The 15469-nt window shown below is 40.1% G+C and overlaps 1 long non-coding RNA gene across 1 annotated transcript in view; it reads right to left on the reverse strand.

Moving 5' to 3' along the window:
* The window catches only part of LOC123935058, a 28608-nt gene extending 18124 nt beyond the window's left edge, over positions 1-10484 (reverse strand). Inside the window, exon 1 of the long non-coding RNA XR_006816876.1 lies at positions 10358-10484. This is a non-coding gene — a long non-coding RNA (uncharacterized LOC123935058). The remainder of the gene's footprint in view (positions 1-10357) is intronic.
* Positions 10485-15469: the final 4985 nt, after the last annotated feature.

Consider the following 15469-nt stretch of genomic DNA (forward strand, 5'->3'; position numbering starts at 1 on the left):
CAAAACAAAAAACACTCCATATGATTCTTCCTAACATTAATAAAGCATGCTGGCATTTTCAAAAGATGCTACCAAATTCTAAATGTAAACAGAAGAGAAATAGGGGAATCTGGATGGCTCAGTTCAGTTAAGTTTCTAACTCTTGATTTCAGCTCAGGTCATGATCTCAGAGTCCTGAGATCAAGCCCAGCATCAGGCTCCATGGTGGCATGGAGCCTGTTATTCTCTCTTCCTCTGCCCCTCCTCCTGCTCACACTCTCATTCGTGCTTCCTCTCTTGCTCTCACTCACTCATTCTCTCTCTTTCTCTCTCTCAAAAAAAGAACAGAACTAAACAAAGCAATTTTAGGGAGCATTCAAAAACAGTTTAGATTCTGACCACACTTATGTGGTTTCCAGGCTTTGTGCACTTCAGTATCTGAATTTGTGGCTGGACTCAGAGATAAAAATACGGCTGCCTTCTAGTGATTACTCACTCTGTGCAAAACAGGGCAATGAAGAGAGAAAAAAGAAATAAAAAGCATCCATATTAGAAAGGAAGAAGTAAAACTACCTCTATTTACAGGTGGCATGATCTTGTATATGGAAAATCTTAAAAAATCCACAAAAATTGTCTTATAACTAATAAATTCAGCAAGGTTGCAGGATACAAGTTCAACATAAAAAAATCAACTGCAATAACACTCTAAACAAGAAATTATAATAAAACAATTCCATTTACAATAGCACAAAATACTTAGGAATTAGTTTAACAAAAAAAGTGCAGAATTCATATACTGGAACAAAATAAAGTTGAAATAAATATACAGATATTTCATGCCCATGAGTCAGAAGATTTAGTATTTAGTATTCAGAAAATTTAGTATTGTTAATATGCCACAAATGCAGTCCATATCAAAATCCCAGCAGTCTTTTATTACAGAACTTGATGAGATGATCCTACACTTCACAAAAAAAATGCAAAGAAGCCAGAATTGTCTAAACAACCCTGAAAAATAATAAGGTGGGAGGACTCACAGCTCATGATTTTCAGAATTACTCCAAAGCTATGGTAATTAAGATTGGTACTAGCATAGGATAAATATATTGATCAGTGGAACAGAACTGAGAATCCAGAAACAAACTCAGACCTTTATAGCCATTGGTTTTCAACAAGGGTGCCAAGACCATTCAATAGGAAAAAAAAATAGTCTTTTCAACAAATGGTGTTGGGACACCTAGATATCCCCGCGCAAAAGAATGAAATTAGACTCCTACTTCATGCCATATGCAAAAGTTAACTCAAAATGGAACAAAGACCTAAGTGTAAGAGGTAACATAAAAATAGAAGAGAACACAGGTGTAAATTTTGTAATCCCAGATTAGGCAACGGTGTCTTAGCTATGACTCCAGAAGCACAAGCAACAGTATGTAACTGAGATTTGGTTTTAGTAAAGGATTAAAGCAACCAAAATAAAACTACTGAAAACACTCTTAGATGTAATTCCTTAATTGTTCATGTTTTGCTTTTCTAACACCTATTTGTTACATATGTGGGGTACCACTCACATCTACCCTCCAGCCTTCTGATGGTGCATACACACAAGGATCTTATTTAATAATTTTAATGATAATAATGACAGATATAATAATACTTAACATTTAAACAGCACTTACTGTTAACCAGGTATCATCCTAAGTGCTTTACCTATATTAATTCTGCAAATCCTCCTAACAACACTCTTCTCCAATTTTATGGAGCTCAGATTCCAACACAGGAAGTCTTGCTCCAGAGTCTGTGCTCTTAATCTGGGCAAGCCCCCTTAACTCCTCATATCGAGTGATTATTATAAACCATGTGACTTAGGACTATACTGAGGCCTAAGTGGGGTTCTTACTCCCACTCCCTCTGCCACATGTTTTATTTTTAAAAACAGTATTATATTTTATTTCATTTTTAAGTAATCTCTCTGCCCAACATGGGGCTCAAATTCATAACCCTGAGATCAAGAGTCATGTGCTCTACCACCTGAGCCAGCTGGGCACCCCAGCCCCAGGTTTTAAATCTTAGCAACTGTATCTTCAGGCACCACAGACAACAGAGGGGATAATTTTCCTATATAAATTTGTTCAAATCACTTTGGCCCTGGGAGTGGGAGTCAGAAAGAGGAAATATTAGAGTAGAGCTAAGGAAAAAATATCTTCATCCCAACCCAATAAGCAAAGGAAAGAATATTTTTTGTTATCAGAACAAGATATCAATACAGAAAGCAAGAGTTCTGTGGAAGCTGCTTCATGGTCCTCACAATTGCTATCCAGGGAGACAAGGGGGATACAAGAGAGCAGTGAAAAAAATTCAAGTGCAGAAAAAGCTTGGGTTTTCTGGGAATTAGTTTCTCCTTTATTTCTGCCACTAATGTGAAGATACATGATCTTCACTAGCATCCCCAGGCTTAGGTGCCCTCTCTACAGATTGTAAAGATGAAAACACTCATCATGGAGCTATGGTGAGCCCATAAATCAATCAAATATAGACTCTATTTCCCAGGAATTCACAGACTAGCAGAAAGGGCAGACATGCACCCAGAAAGTTATTAAGCAAAACTGAAGATTGAAGGTGACCGAAAAGAGAAACAGGGAAAGAGGATGAGGAGGAGAACAGGAGATTTAGGTTTCCAAAGAAGTGTTGCTGACTTTGGGTCTTGAGTGTTAGATAAGATTCAGGCAAGTGTAAAAGGACAGAAGTACTTTTCAAGGTAGAATGCACAGAGGACATAAGCAGATCCTGTAGCAAACACCAAAATCACATGCATTTTTACAATGAAACAAGAGGCTGTGACATTTTGTATTTGGTCCATAACCATGAGGTCAGTTGACAAGAGCATTCAACATTTATAACTGGTATCTTTGAGTGTTCACTGATTACATAATTCCAGTATAGTACTAGGACTTCTATTATAACTTACATGTAGACTGACTTACTCAGCAAGAGCTATTGGCGTGTGTAACATATAGACACACATGGAGGTTTTAAAAGTGAACCAGATTATCCCAGATTAAAAGAATAAAACTCCTATACATGTCACTGGAAACAATATTGTGTTTTCATCTGACATCATACAATGAGATAGAGAAGAGCAAGTGTCCCTTACTAAGTACTGTTACCAAGGAAGACTGAAGAGTTAACAGTCTTCACAGACAGTTTCAACATCAATGCCATCAAATTGTCTTACCTAAATACCTCAAAGTCTACTGAGGAAAACCTTCATATAACTACAATAAAGTTGAAATTATTATTATTATTATTATTGTATTTTATGCATTTATTTGAAAGAGTGTGTAGAGAGAGAATGAGCAGGGGTAGGGGCAGAGGGAGAGGGGGGTAGATTCCTTGTTGAGCAGGGATCCCGATGCAGGGCTCAATCCCGGGACTCTGGGATCATGACCTGAGCCAAAAGCAGATGCTTAATCACCTGAGCCCCCAAAATGATTTTTATAAATAACACATGACTGACTGAAAATGATTAGCGGGATTTGTTCAAATCCATAAGCAACCATAATATTAAATCTTGTTATTCATCGAGTAGTTTGCTAGTGTTAATATTATTCCTTTTTTCCTTAGGGGAAAAAAACCCATACACACTTTGTTAATTTTAGTCAAAATTTACAGCTAAATAAGTAGTTCAATATCTTTAAATTTTTTTAATTTTTTAAATTAACATATAATATATTATTAGCTCCAGGGGTACAGGTCTGTGGATCGCCAGGTTTACACACTACACAGCACTCACCATAGCACATACCCACCCCAATGTCCATAACCCCACCACCCTCTCCCTATCCCCCTCCCCCCAGCAACCCCGTTTGTTTTGTGAGATATAAGGGTCTCTTATAGTTTGTCTCCCTCCCAATCCCATCTTGTTTCATTTATTCTTTTCCTACCCCCCAAACCCCCCACGTTGCATCTCCATTTCCTCATATCAGGGAGATAATATGATAGTTGTCTTTCTCCGATTGACTTATTTCGCTAAACATAATACCCACTAGTTCCAGCCACATCATTGCAAATGGCAATATTTCATTTCTTTTGATGGCTGCATAGTACTCCATTGTGTATATATATATATATATATATATATATATATATATATATATACCACATCTTTATCCATTCATCTGTTGATGGACATCTAGGTTCTTTCCATAGTTTGGCTATTGTGTACATTGCTTCCATAAACATTTGGGTGCACGTGCCCCTTCAGATCACTACATTTGTATCTTTAGGGAAAATACCCAGTAGTGCAAGTAGTTCAATATCTTATTTAAAGGGATGCCTAGGTGGCTCAGTTGGTTAAGCGTCTGCCTTCCACTCAGGTCATCATCCCAGGGTTCTGGGATCGAGTCCCACATTGGGCTCCCTGCTCAGTGGGGAGCCTGCTTCTCCCTCTGCCTGCCCCTCCCCCTGCTCGTGCTCTGTCTGTCTCCCTCTGACAAATCAATCAATCAATCAATTAATCTTTGGGAAAAGATCTTATTTTAAAGGAAGGTGCAAATTATCTGCCGAAGTTTCTTTTAGCATACTAGATAACTTCTCATTCCCTGCTTCCTTCTGTCCACTCCAGGGTCTCTGGGACCAAGGAGCCCAGTAGCAGCAGCAAAGCTAAATGCTTTGTCACTAGCCTGTGTTCCCTCTATCAACTACCTTCTTTGTTCCTTTTACTCCATCCCTTTTATTTGAACCAAATTTTCTACCTCTGATTGGATTACTATTGCTTTGTGATCAACCAATCCAAAACAGTGGCATTAAAACAATCGTTTTATTCTGCTCTCTGATTCTGTGGTTCAGGAACTCAGAGTATGGCAGGGATAGCTTGATTCTGTTCCATGATGTTCGGGGCCTCAGAGGGAGACTCAATGGCTGGGAGCATTAATCATCTAGGGGTATCTTTATTCACAGGTCTCCTGGTGAATGTTGGCTATTAGGTGGAACCTCAGCTGGGACTGCTGACTGGAGGACCTATACATAGCTGCAACATGGACCTGGACTTTCTCAAAGTATGGCAGCCTCAGGGTAGTCAGACTTCTTACAATGCAGCTCAGGACTCTACAGGTCATTGTCCTTTCAAATAAGGCAGAAGCTGCACTGCCTCTTACAGCCTTGCCTCAGAAGTCATAGGTCTCTTTTCTCCCTATTCTACTGGTCAGTATGATTAAATCTGCCAGATTCAAAGGAGAGAGTACATCAACCATAATTCTCAATGGGAGGGTGGCAAGATCACATTGTAGAAGAACGTGAGATGGGAGATACTGTTGTGGTCATCTTTGAAAAAGTCTACAACATTCTCCCATCTACTTCTCTTGTTTTTGTTTGTTTAAGGAAAAACAACTTCAGGAAACTACTATCACTGTGGCTTTAAATTCTACTAGAGGGTAACCAGATCCTTTCATTCACACCTACATCCACTACCTAATCTCTCCTCTTCAGCACATCTAACCATTTGTCTGCTATATCTTGCTCCTGGTAGAAAGGGAATTTGGTTCCCTACAGGCTGCTGGACTGAGCACTGCTCACTCTGAGGAGAAAAGCAGCCATCAATATACAGCTGCTGGCCTAGCCCTCACAGCCAGGCCTTGGTGTTCTTGGTGCCAGACAATTTCATGGGTCATCAATAGCAGAGAAGACTACTATGTCATTACTGTGACCAAGACAAAAGCAAGACCACTGCATAATCAAGTCTGAAAAGAGGCAGAACATGAACTTTGACCAAACCTCAAAATGACCAAACATCCTTCTACCCTGGCTAATGGCCACCACTACTACCAATTAGCCTCCTTCTAGTCTATCCTCCCTCTAGGCAAGATTTAAAAAGATGCCCAATTATAGTGTTACCCCTATATTCTGGATTCTAACAGAATTGGATTCTAACAGAATCCAATCCAGAGCAAAGCCTCACTGGTTTAAAGCCTCCCCCAAAATTACCTAACCCAAGTCCAAAACCCATAATAATAAATCCTTTGTAACAGCCCCTGAGGCACCCTGCAAGTTCCCAATCATGGGCACTCTCCCTTGATGCAGTGAGTAATCAATCTGACTTGTTCAACCACAGGTATGTTCTTGATGGTCTTTAGCTAGAGGTCACTGACAACTCCTCTGAAGAGCTTGAAAATAGAGAATATATTTCTGGCGAGGTCACTTCTGATCTGCTGAACTCCAGCTTTCAGTCAGACTTTGATTTGGCTCTTTTACAATGCAGTTTTGGAAGACATTGATATGCATTCTTCAGACCTCCAAAAGCTATTAAAATGACTCCATAGTTAAAAATTATATGAGATGGGGCGCCTGGGTGGCTCAGTGGGTTAAGCCGCTGCCTTCGGCTCGGGTCATGATCTCAGGGTCCTGGGATCAAGCCCCACATCGGGCTCTCTGCTCAGCAGGAAGCCTGCTTCCTCCTCTCTCTCTCTGCCTGCCTCTCTGCCTACTTGTGATCTCTCTCTGTGTGTCAAATAAATAAAAATCTTTAAAAAAATTATATGAGATTAAGTCCTCCAGGTTTCTTCATAACCTTATCAAGTGCAGAAAAGCAGGCAAAGCTGCTGTGTCCCCATGATGGTCACAGGACCCAAGGACAACCTGGCTACAGGCATAAAGGTGCTTAAGCCTCAGCTTCTGCTGTGGGAAAAGCTAAGCAGGTATGCACCTGCTAACTGGCTTTTCAGTTTCAGATACAGATTCTAGAATATATTTCTGCCTACTTCTCCTCCTCCTAGTGAGTTATTAATTTTTCCCTAATTTATTTTACAGTTCTCACTCACTTTATGTAGGGACTTATCCTTAGAAAGGCAATTCCAAATGACCTCCATAGCCTTGTGGTTAAGAGCCTTACCTGAAACCCCACTCTAACTCAGGTTACAGACACTTACTGATTTAAAGTTGTTTAGAGAATCCGCAGCAGCAACCAGTAAATATGAGTTGGAAGCAGTCCTGTCTGAATTTGAATTGCAGATTAATCATTTATTACATGACCCAAAATTCCCTTCCATCTGTCCAACCTCAGAGTTTGTAAGATATTGAGTGCTCAAGCAACAAAATTACATCATCTCTACCTAGGAATCACTTAGGACACAGTGATGCATAGTTCAAACTAACATAGGTTTCCTTCCTTCCTTCCTTCCTTCTTTCCTTTTCTTTCTTTCTTTCTTTCTTTCTTTCTTTCTTTCTTTCGAGAGGAGCACACGTGTGAGTGAGGGGCGAGAGGTAGAGGGAGAGGTAGAGAGAGAATCTTAAGCAGGCTCCACGCCCAATGCTGAGATCATGACCTGAGCCAAAATCAAGAATTGGATGTTTAAATGATGGAGCCACCCAGGTGCCCCTTCATTTCATAGAAAATTATACTCTCTATAAGATTAGGTGATTAGGTAGAGATGAGAACTGGTGTGGAGAGGAGAAAGCAGTACACAAATATAATGAGTGAGAGTCTCACTGACCATCTGCAAAATTTGATTAATATTCAAGAGTTATGTGTCTGAGTGTTGAGGGGGCTCAGGACATGCTATTCCAAAATACGTCACCTTGGCATATTGAATGCTTTAAGTTAAAGGATTTGGGAAAAAATAGCAGAATCAGAAAGCTCATTTTGACCTCCTGTCCTCTGAAACAGGTCATTAAAACCCCATGTGAGAGGTGGCCTCCCTATAGCATGAACGAAAGAGTTATCTTTATCTTCAAAGAACAAAGAGATGTTGAGAGAAATCCTAACAAACAGGCCTTTGCTACGTTTCCCCCAGTTTACTACACTTGCTTCATACTCATTATCATATTCCTTCATGACTGTCCACTCTTCATCAAACCTAGCATAAAATACTTAGGTCTTTTAAATTTTAAATTCTTAGGATCTTCATTTCCTTACAAAGGCTCCTGCATCATGTAAAACTTAATGCTTTTATATATTCTCTCCTGTTGGTTTTTAACACTGAATCAGGAACCCTAAGAGGGTTGAGGAAAACTTTTTCCTCCCATACAGTGTCCTGCTGACTCCCTTGGGATGTGGATATGACAGATCCTTATATTTCTGAAACATTCAGAGTACTGATCATCCTAGAATCTTGCTGGTCCCTACGAAGACTCATAATAGACTCAGGCCAGTGTGTTTGGACTTTTTAAAAATGTTTTAGGTGTGCATCTTTGATTTTGCAGTTTTGTTTCATAACTGGCCTGGGAAGAGATTTGGGATCCAAAATTGATAGGGGTTTAGAATGATTACTGTCATTCCTAAAAATGTGTCTTGGCCTTTTTTTAAACTTATGGGAGGGGTTTGGAGATTAGGTAGAAATGTGACCTGTTTCTCTCCATGAGACTGTCTAAGTCATTCCCTAAAGAAAGGTTTCAAATTAAGCTTTAGCACACTAGGATTTCTGGTTCCATCTGCACTCTACAGTGAATAAACTGTTTCTTCTGAGAATGGTAAGGTTTCACTAGGGAAAAAAAACTATTCATCGCACCTCAATTCTAGCTCCTTATACTAGTCTCTGTTGATTAGATTGTCAAAATTTTTTTAAACTTTTAAACTCAAACATAATTTACTACAAGAAATTGAGAAAACCTCAGGTTTTCTTGGTGATGACACAAGTTGTGGTGTGAGTTCCATTATAAATACCTAGTCACCTGGATATAACTGAGCAAGGCATCTGAAATGAAAATAGCTACTTTGTTTTTTAAACAATTTATGATACAAGGAAATCCGATACTTATTTGGGAAGAAAAGAACTGTACAAACCTTGCTTTGTTTAGTTCTGGAAGATTCATCTTTGTTCCTCCATTCAAAGCATACAAATGAACAACAAAAACAAATCCATTTCGTATCTACTGAGAATTAACTCAGACATGTCTAACCTTTGGTTGTGTGTCTAGTTTTCCCTAGAGATGTCCTTCACAGTTTAATGTCAGTTCTGTTTAGACCAGTAGTTCTCCAAGTGTGGTCTCAGAACCAGTAGCATCAGCATCTCATGGAATTTGTTAAAAATGTAAATTGGAAGGCCCAACCCAAGACCCACTGAATCAGCAACTCTGTGGGTAGGACCCAGCAATCTTTGTTTTAACAAGCCCACCAGCTGATACGGATGCCCAAGAAAGTTTGAGAACCACTTACTTAGATTGTCTGCTATACTTTTGTTTCTCTGGTAAACAAAGCAGCAGGTTTAATGATTTGAAAGTCTTAAAACATAGCTTAGGATTCCAGGTGGATGCACAATTCTGTGAACTGAATTTGCTGGAAAAACAAAGAACTGGCACAGAGATGCTTCAAATGCTTAGGGCAGACAGGCCTTGTGTCCTGCACTGTAGTTCTACCCAGAACTTGCAGGCTACATGTGCGAAGGGAGGCCTTGTTCTCTGTAAGACTGACTCTCCAACAGGGGCCCTGGAAGTGCCATTGTGAAGGACAACTGCTCTCACCAAGAATGAGCCAGTTTGGGCCTTAAGTGCTCCTCAGTTCTCCACGTAGCTGCTGCTTCTGAATTAAACAGGCCTTGAAAATTTTATAGTTTGGCTTGAAAAAAAAAAAAAGAAAGAAAAAATTTTATAGTTTGGCCCTACTTATAGCATCTTCAAAGTATATGTCAAATCACATCAAAGATTGTCCCAGATTGCACCCTCAGGTGAGTTTGTGGGTCCCAAGTTTTCAAAAACACTTAATGTATATATCTGTCTTCTTATATTGTAATTGACTATCTCCAAATGTGTATCATAACTAGCAGGCTTTAAATGTCAAAAATAATGGCTAACTCCTTTCCTCATCCACAGCCTTTAGTACAGTCTAGGTACTTGGTAATTTGTTAAGGGAATCAACCCATCAAAAGTAAAATATGGGGGCGCCTGTGTGGCTCAGTGGGTTAAAGCCTCTGCCTTCCGCTCGGGTCATGATCCCGGTCCTGGGATCAAGCCCCGTGTCTGGCTCTCTGCTTGGCGGGGAGCCTGCTTCCTCCTCTCTCTGCCTGCTTGTGATCTGTCTGTCAAATAAATAAATAAAATCTTTAAAAAAAGAAAGTAAAATCTGAAGCCAGGGATCCATTAATATCATTCCATAAAATCATCCCGTATAGGTACGACTCATAGATGCTGGTGCTCAGCTTTTACCCTCCATTCATTTATTCGCCACCTCCCCCATCTCCAAGTAACCATAATATTCACCCGTCTCAACAACAGCATACACACAACACATTACACTCCCCTATACAACAAGGACGCAATCATATCTCGCCGCTGGTCCGTCAGTCTGTCAGTTCCCCTACTCTCCGTTACTTCTCACTTCCGTTCCCCTCTCCCTGCGCGGCTGCAGGCAGGATGTGCCTACGCCTTCAGCCCAAAAGAAGTGCTCACAAACCTCCACTTCATCCGCTCTCCAGGCAGAGGCCGAAGGCCCCTGCCTTGTGTTCCCGGAGAGCAACTGCGGCGGCATTGACTAGAACCCATCTTGCCACGGCATTCACTGAGAGTCGGACATAATAGAGAGGTACACAGAAATTTCCCAGGTGCCTACAGGGCGACGTAAAACGGGTTCCCACGATCCTCTTCGCCTTCGTTTTCCCCATCCATACCACCCGCGCCCCCGCGCGCGCAAAAATGGCGCGGGGGCAGGGAAGGGGGATTAACCCTTTCCTGTCTGAGCTCATTGTCCCATCCATGCTTTCTTGTGCGCGGATTGCTTTGTTGGGAGATACAGGCAACTTCTCTGGTAAAAGAAGACCAGGCCTGCCCTTTTAGTCATAGTCATCTGTTGAACCTTTTCTCAATTTTCTTGTAAGTTGACCTGTAAGTTTACCAATCATTTTTTTAAGATTTTATTTATCCATTTCACACACACACACACACACACACACAGATCACAAGTAGGCAGAGAGGCAGGCAGAGAGAGAGAAGGAAGCCCGCTCCCCGCTGAGCAGAGAACCGGATGCGGGGGCTTGATTCCAGGATCCTGGGATCATGACCTGAGCAGAAGGCAGAGGCTTAACCCACCGAGCCACCCAGGCGCCAGTCATTTTTAAATACAAGTTTAATTTACTTGTTCACAACCTGAATAGTTCATAATAATGCCTTTAAACTTCCAGACCAACCTAAACTCTAACTTTGCAGTTTATGATTTTTCACCTTGATTGCCCTTTCTATCCTATGTTCCCCATCTCCTTTTGGTTTGACTCTTTAACTGCTTACCTCAATGATTAAGAGCAGGCACTTTGTAAACCCAGCTTTCTGGGTTTGAATCTCCGCACTCTACCACTATACAACCATGGAATCTTGGGCAGGTGATTTAAGCACGCATTCTTTGGCTTCCACATCTGTAGAATTGATATAACAGTAGTACCTACCTCTAGAGCTGTAGTGAGAATTTTATAAATTCACATGTGAGCAGCACCTAGAATATTGCCTGGCACAGAATTAAGCAGTATATTGAAATAGAAATGTTAATTATGGACTTTGAGGGTGAGGTCTTCTCAGCTAAGGCCTTCCAGCTAATTAAATACTGAATGATAATAATGGTTAACATGTGGACACCTATGGACCAAGTACTGTATTAATTGCTTTAAACCCATTTTTTGGTTTTGTTTGTTTAATCCTCACAATTATTGGTGGTAGTTAAAAGTATTATCCTTCCCTTTCCTTCTCTTTGTTTTTCTAAAGCAGCTAAGAAAAATTCAGATCAGTGAGACAGCAGATAACTCTAACTTTCCCGTGGTCATAGAGTCAGTAACAAATAGAGCCAAGACTTAAACTCAGATAAACTCAAATATATCTTGGTCCCACTTAAATATCACTGAGAAAATGGCAATAAATTATTTTTTTTTAATTTATTTATTTGACAGACAGAGATGACGAATAGGCAGAGAGGCAGGCAGAGAGAGAGAGGGGGAAGCAGGCTCCCGGCCAAGCATGGAGCCCGATGTGGGGCTCGATCCCAGGACCCTGAGATCATGACCCGAGCTGAAGAAACTGACCCACTGAGCCACCTAGGTGCCCCTGGCAATAAATTATTTTTGAGTGCTCTTTTTTTCCCCTAAGAATTGCATCAATATCTGTGCAGGTGAGGAAGTTTAGGTGCTCCTCAGAGTAGAAGGGCAGCAGGCAATAAAGCAAGGGTCTCTCTCTTGAAGGCTGGCAGCAAAGGAGATGTGCAAAATAACAATAGTCATAACCAGCTCACTTATTGTATCCCACTGTGCTACACAGACTGCATTACTGCTTAAGACCACCAGAGATAAAGATGTAGGATCCCCATCTCACCTGACCATCCTGTAAAGCTTGGATATTTTCAAAGATTATGCTTATTTTAGGACAGCACCAAGAGACTCTAATATACTATTCTGACTCCAGCCCAAGTGATTTCCACATTTGCAGTTCATAGAATCAGCTATTTCTATCTCAGCTCAAAAGCACAGGGAAATCTCTTTCCTCCACCCCCAGATTAAAACAAAAAAGGAATTCCCTCCTTTCTTTCAGAACCTATAGTACCCAGGGTCTTGTTATTCTTGCTTCACACCCACATACTACTGCTTCCCAACTTATCCTCAGGCAGTTTATAATGGTTTTTCCAGCAGAAGGACTGGTTATGGTAAAGAGACTGGGGAAGGAGAAGGTAAATGCCAGATTTTGTTAAAGGTAAACCAAGTAATGCCTCGTCCCCACCCTCTACCACTTCTGTGGATCCGTGACCTTCTTCACTCCCTCTTGGCACTTCAGAACCCATTATTCTGGACACCCAGGAAACCTCTGGGCTTGAATTTTAGAAGAATCAACTTCTTATCTTTTCCCCCCATGATGCCCATAATAGCATACCTGATCGGGCTTGGTCTTCTAATTAAAGAGGATAAATTTTAAAAGAAAAAGAAGAGAGATAGCAGGGGAAGGCATTTTACTTAATCTTTTTCATTATTTCTAGCTATCAAACTATTAGAAAATGTCAGCAAAGGGGTAAAACTGCAAGAAGTTCAGTTCCAGAGGCTAAGAAAGATAGAAATCTTGGCCAAAATGTTGACAGAAGACAGACAAGCAGACAAGGGTGTGTCTAGGGCCGGTAGAAATAAAGGAAGGGGGGATGTTGGGGTGCATATCTCAGACACAGACAAGAGACCCTGCCTTTATAGTTCCTTTTACCTTAAATTCCATATCACCATTCCAGAGACTTCATCTGCATTAAATCCTAATTAACCTGGTGCTTTCACTGCTGGGCATCTTGCTCTGATCACTGAAGCCACCACCAGCTGTGACTGCTTAGCAAAGAGAATAGGTGAGGAGGGGAAGATATTCTTAAACCCAGTGCTAGAAAGGGAGATGTGTTCCCAGCATCCCTAGTTGTTCTCATAACATTTCTCATAACACCATCATACATAGTTTAAGTGTGCAAGTTCAGCAATGCTTTCTGTAGTATGTTTCAGTTACGTGTTTCTTAAGGGCTGATCTGGGATTCTAACACGCAAATGACAGTGTTTCTATACTGTAGTCTTTGTATACTGCTGGAGACTAGTTCAGGCCACCTTTATAGGGTAGATGGACCCATCCCCTGCAGCTCTGGGTTTTAGCTGCTGACTCCAGCTGCTTCCTTCTCTAGAGTTACACTCTGAAAAATAGGAGCTTCAGTCCTCTGCAACACCTCCTCTCCGTATACACCCCTGCAACCGACAGCCAATGACTGAATGATGATGAGGGTACATAATGCCAGCCACTTCGCCTCAGAGTAAACCTATTCTGTGGGGTAAATCCTACTCCAATGTTCCTTATTGGATCAGGCTAAAGCTAGTCTCCATTTAGCTTAGTTGTTTTCCCCCTTGCCCTGTCCTTCTTCCTTCATTTCCCTTTACCTGAGAGTGCTTCCTCCATAAATGCACTTGCATAAGAACCACCTCCTCTCAGGCTGTGCTTCAAACAACACTACCTAAGAGTCCTTCTTATTTTAGGTTTATCAGAGAACTAAGTAAAGAAGGCCCTCTGTAGCCCTCCCTTCCTTCCCCCATTGTTGGCATCCATCTCTGGGGAAGCCAGAGATGAGTTAAGACGCAGGGCCCCTCAAATCAAACTTGGACCCATGACCTACTTCAGATGAAAATGAGGTCCAGCCTATTTCTAATATATTTCTTAAAAATATTTTATTTATTTGAGAGAACGAGGGGGGGGAGGGGCAAAGGGAGAGGTATAAGCAGACTCCCCGCTGAGCAGGGAGCACCACACAGGGCTGGGTCCAAGGACCAGGAGATCATGACCTGAGCTGAAATCAAGAGTCGTATGCTTAACCAACTGAGCCACCCAGGCGCACCCCTAATATCTTTTGTCTTGCTGACATGAACAGACTACATTCTATCAAATCAGAAATAAAGATACATTCGTTCATGCTTCATTGTAATTCTTTCTCACTACAGAATATGAAAAATTCTTATTATTAGAGCTATGTAGCATTTCTTAAAGACTTGGTTAGATTTTAATTCTCTTGTGATAGGTATTCTTGCTGTAATAGCGTGAATCTTAAATTTATTTATCAGCTGTTGGCTGTTTTATTTCTGTTAACTATAAACTGTTATTGAAGACGGCCAAAGAATGAGCCCAGGTTTGGATACCTGATAAAGAAGTGCTGATTAATCTAGAAGTGTTAAAAAACAGACCAGATTACCAATTTTCAAATAATAAAAATATGTTTTAATTTAATAATTCTGCTATGATTCAGAAGACATACCAGGGTTATCATTATAAACCTGAAAATTGTAAAAGTGTACAGCTATTAGTTAAGAGTAATGTTCAGATTGAAAATGACCAGATCTTTAAAATTTACATACGCAGAAATTCAAATTCTATAACATGTAGCATCTCGTTGTTTTTTCCACATATATGTATATACGTATACATATATATGTGTGTATCCTATTATATATCCCTTGTATAGCCACCAATACCAATCTCAGTTGACTAACTCCACTCTACTGGCTTACAACAAAAGTCTCAAGACAATAATTTTCACTGGGACTATCTTCTCAATTAACTTCCACCTAAATTAGGACCCAAATGTAACTGAAAACCTATTTCTGTGTACATTTGAATACATTCCTTTTGGTGTGAATTCTCATAATTGTTCCCTTTTTGTTTATTTTTATTTATTTACATATCTATATATAATCATTTTAATTCTTTTTCATTTGTTATTTAACAAAATACATTGATCATCTCTTCCCTCTAAAAATTTTAAATTATGGAGGTCTTTTAAATGGTTTTTTTGATTTGCTAACTGAAATAAATATTCCCTATTTCATAAGAAGAAAATATCATTAATTTAAAATTTCTGCTGATCTGAGAAATGTTTGTTTTTTCTGAAAAGCACTTTCTGCATTAGTCAAATCTCAATATTTATAGATCTTATATAATATTTTAGTTGTGTGCAAGATTTGCAATATAGCATAGGAAAGAGTGCTATTCTTTTTTTTTATAAATTTATTTATTTATTTTTTCAGCGTAACAG

Source organism: Meles meles, chromosome X (genome assembly GCF_922984935.1).
Source record: "Meles meles chromosome X, mMelMel3.1 paternal haplotype, whole genome shotgun sequence".
Taxonomy (NCBI): Eukaryota; Metazoa; Chordata; class Mammalia; order Carnivora; family Mustelidae; genus Meles; species Meles meles.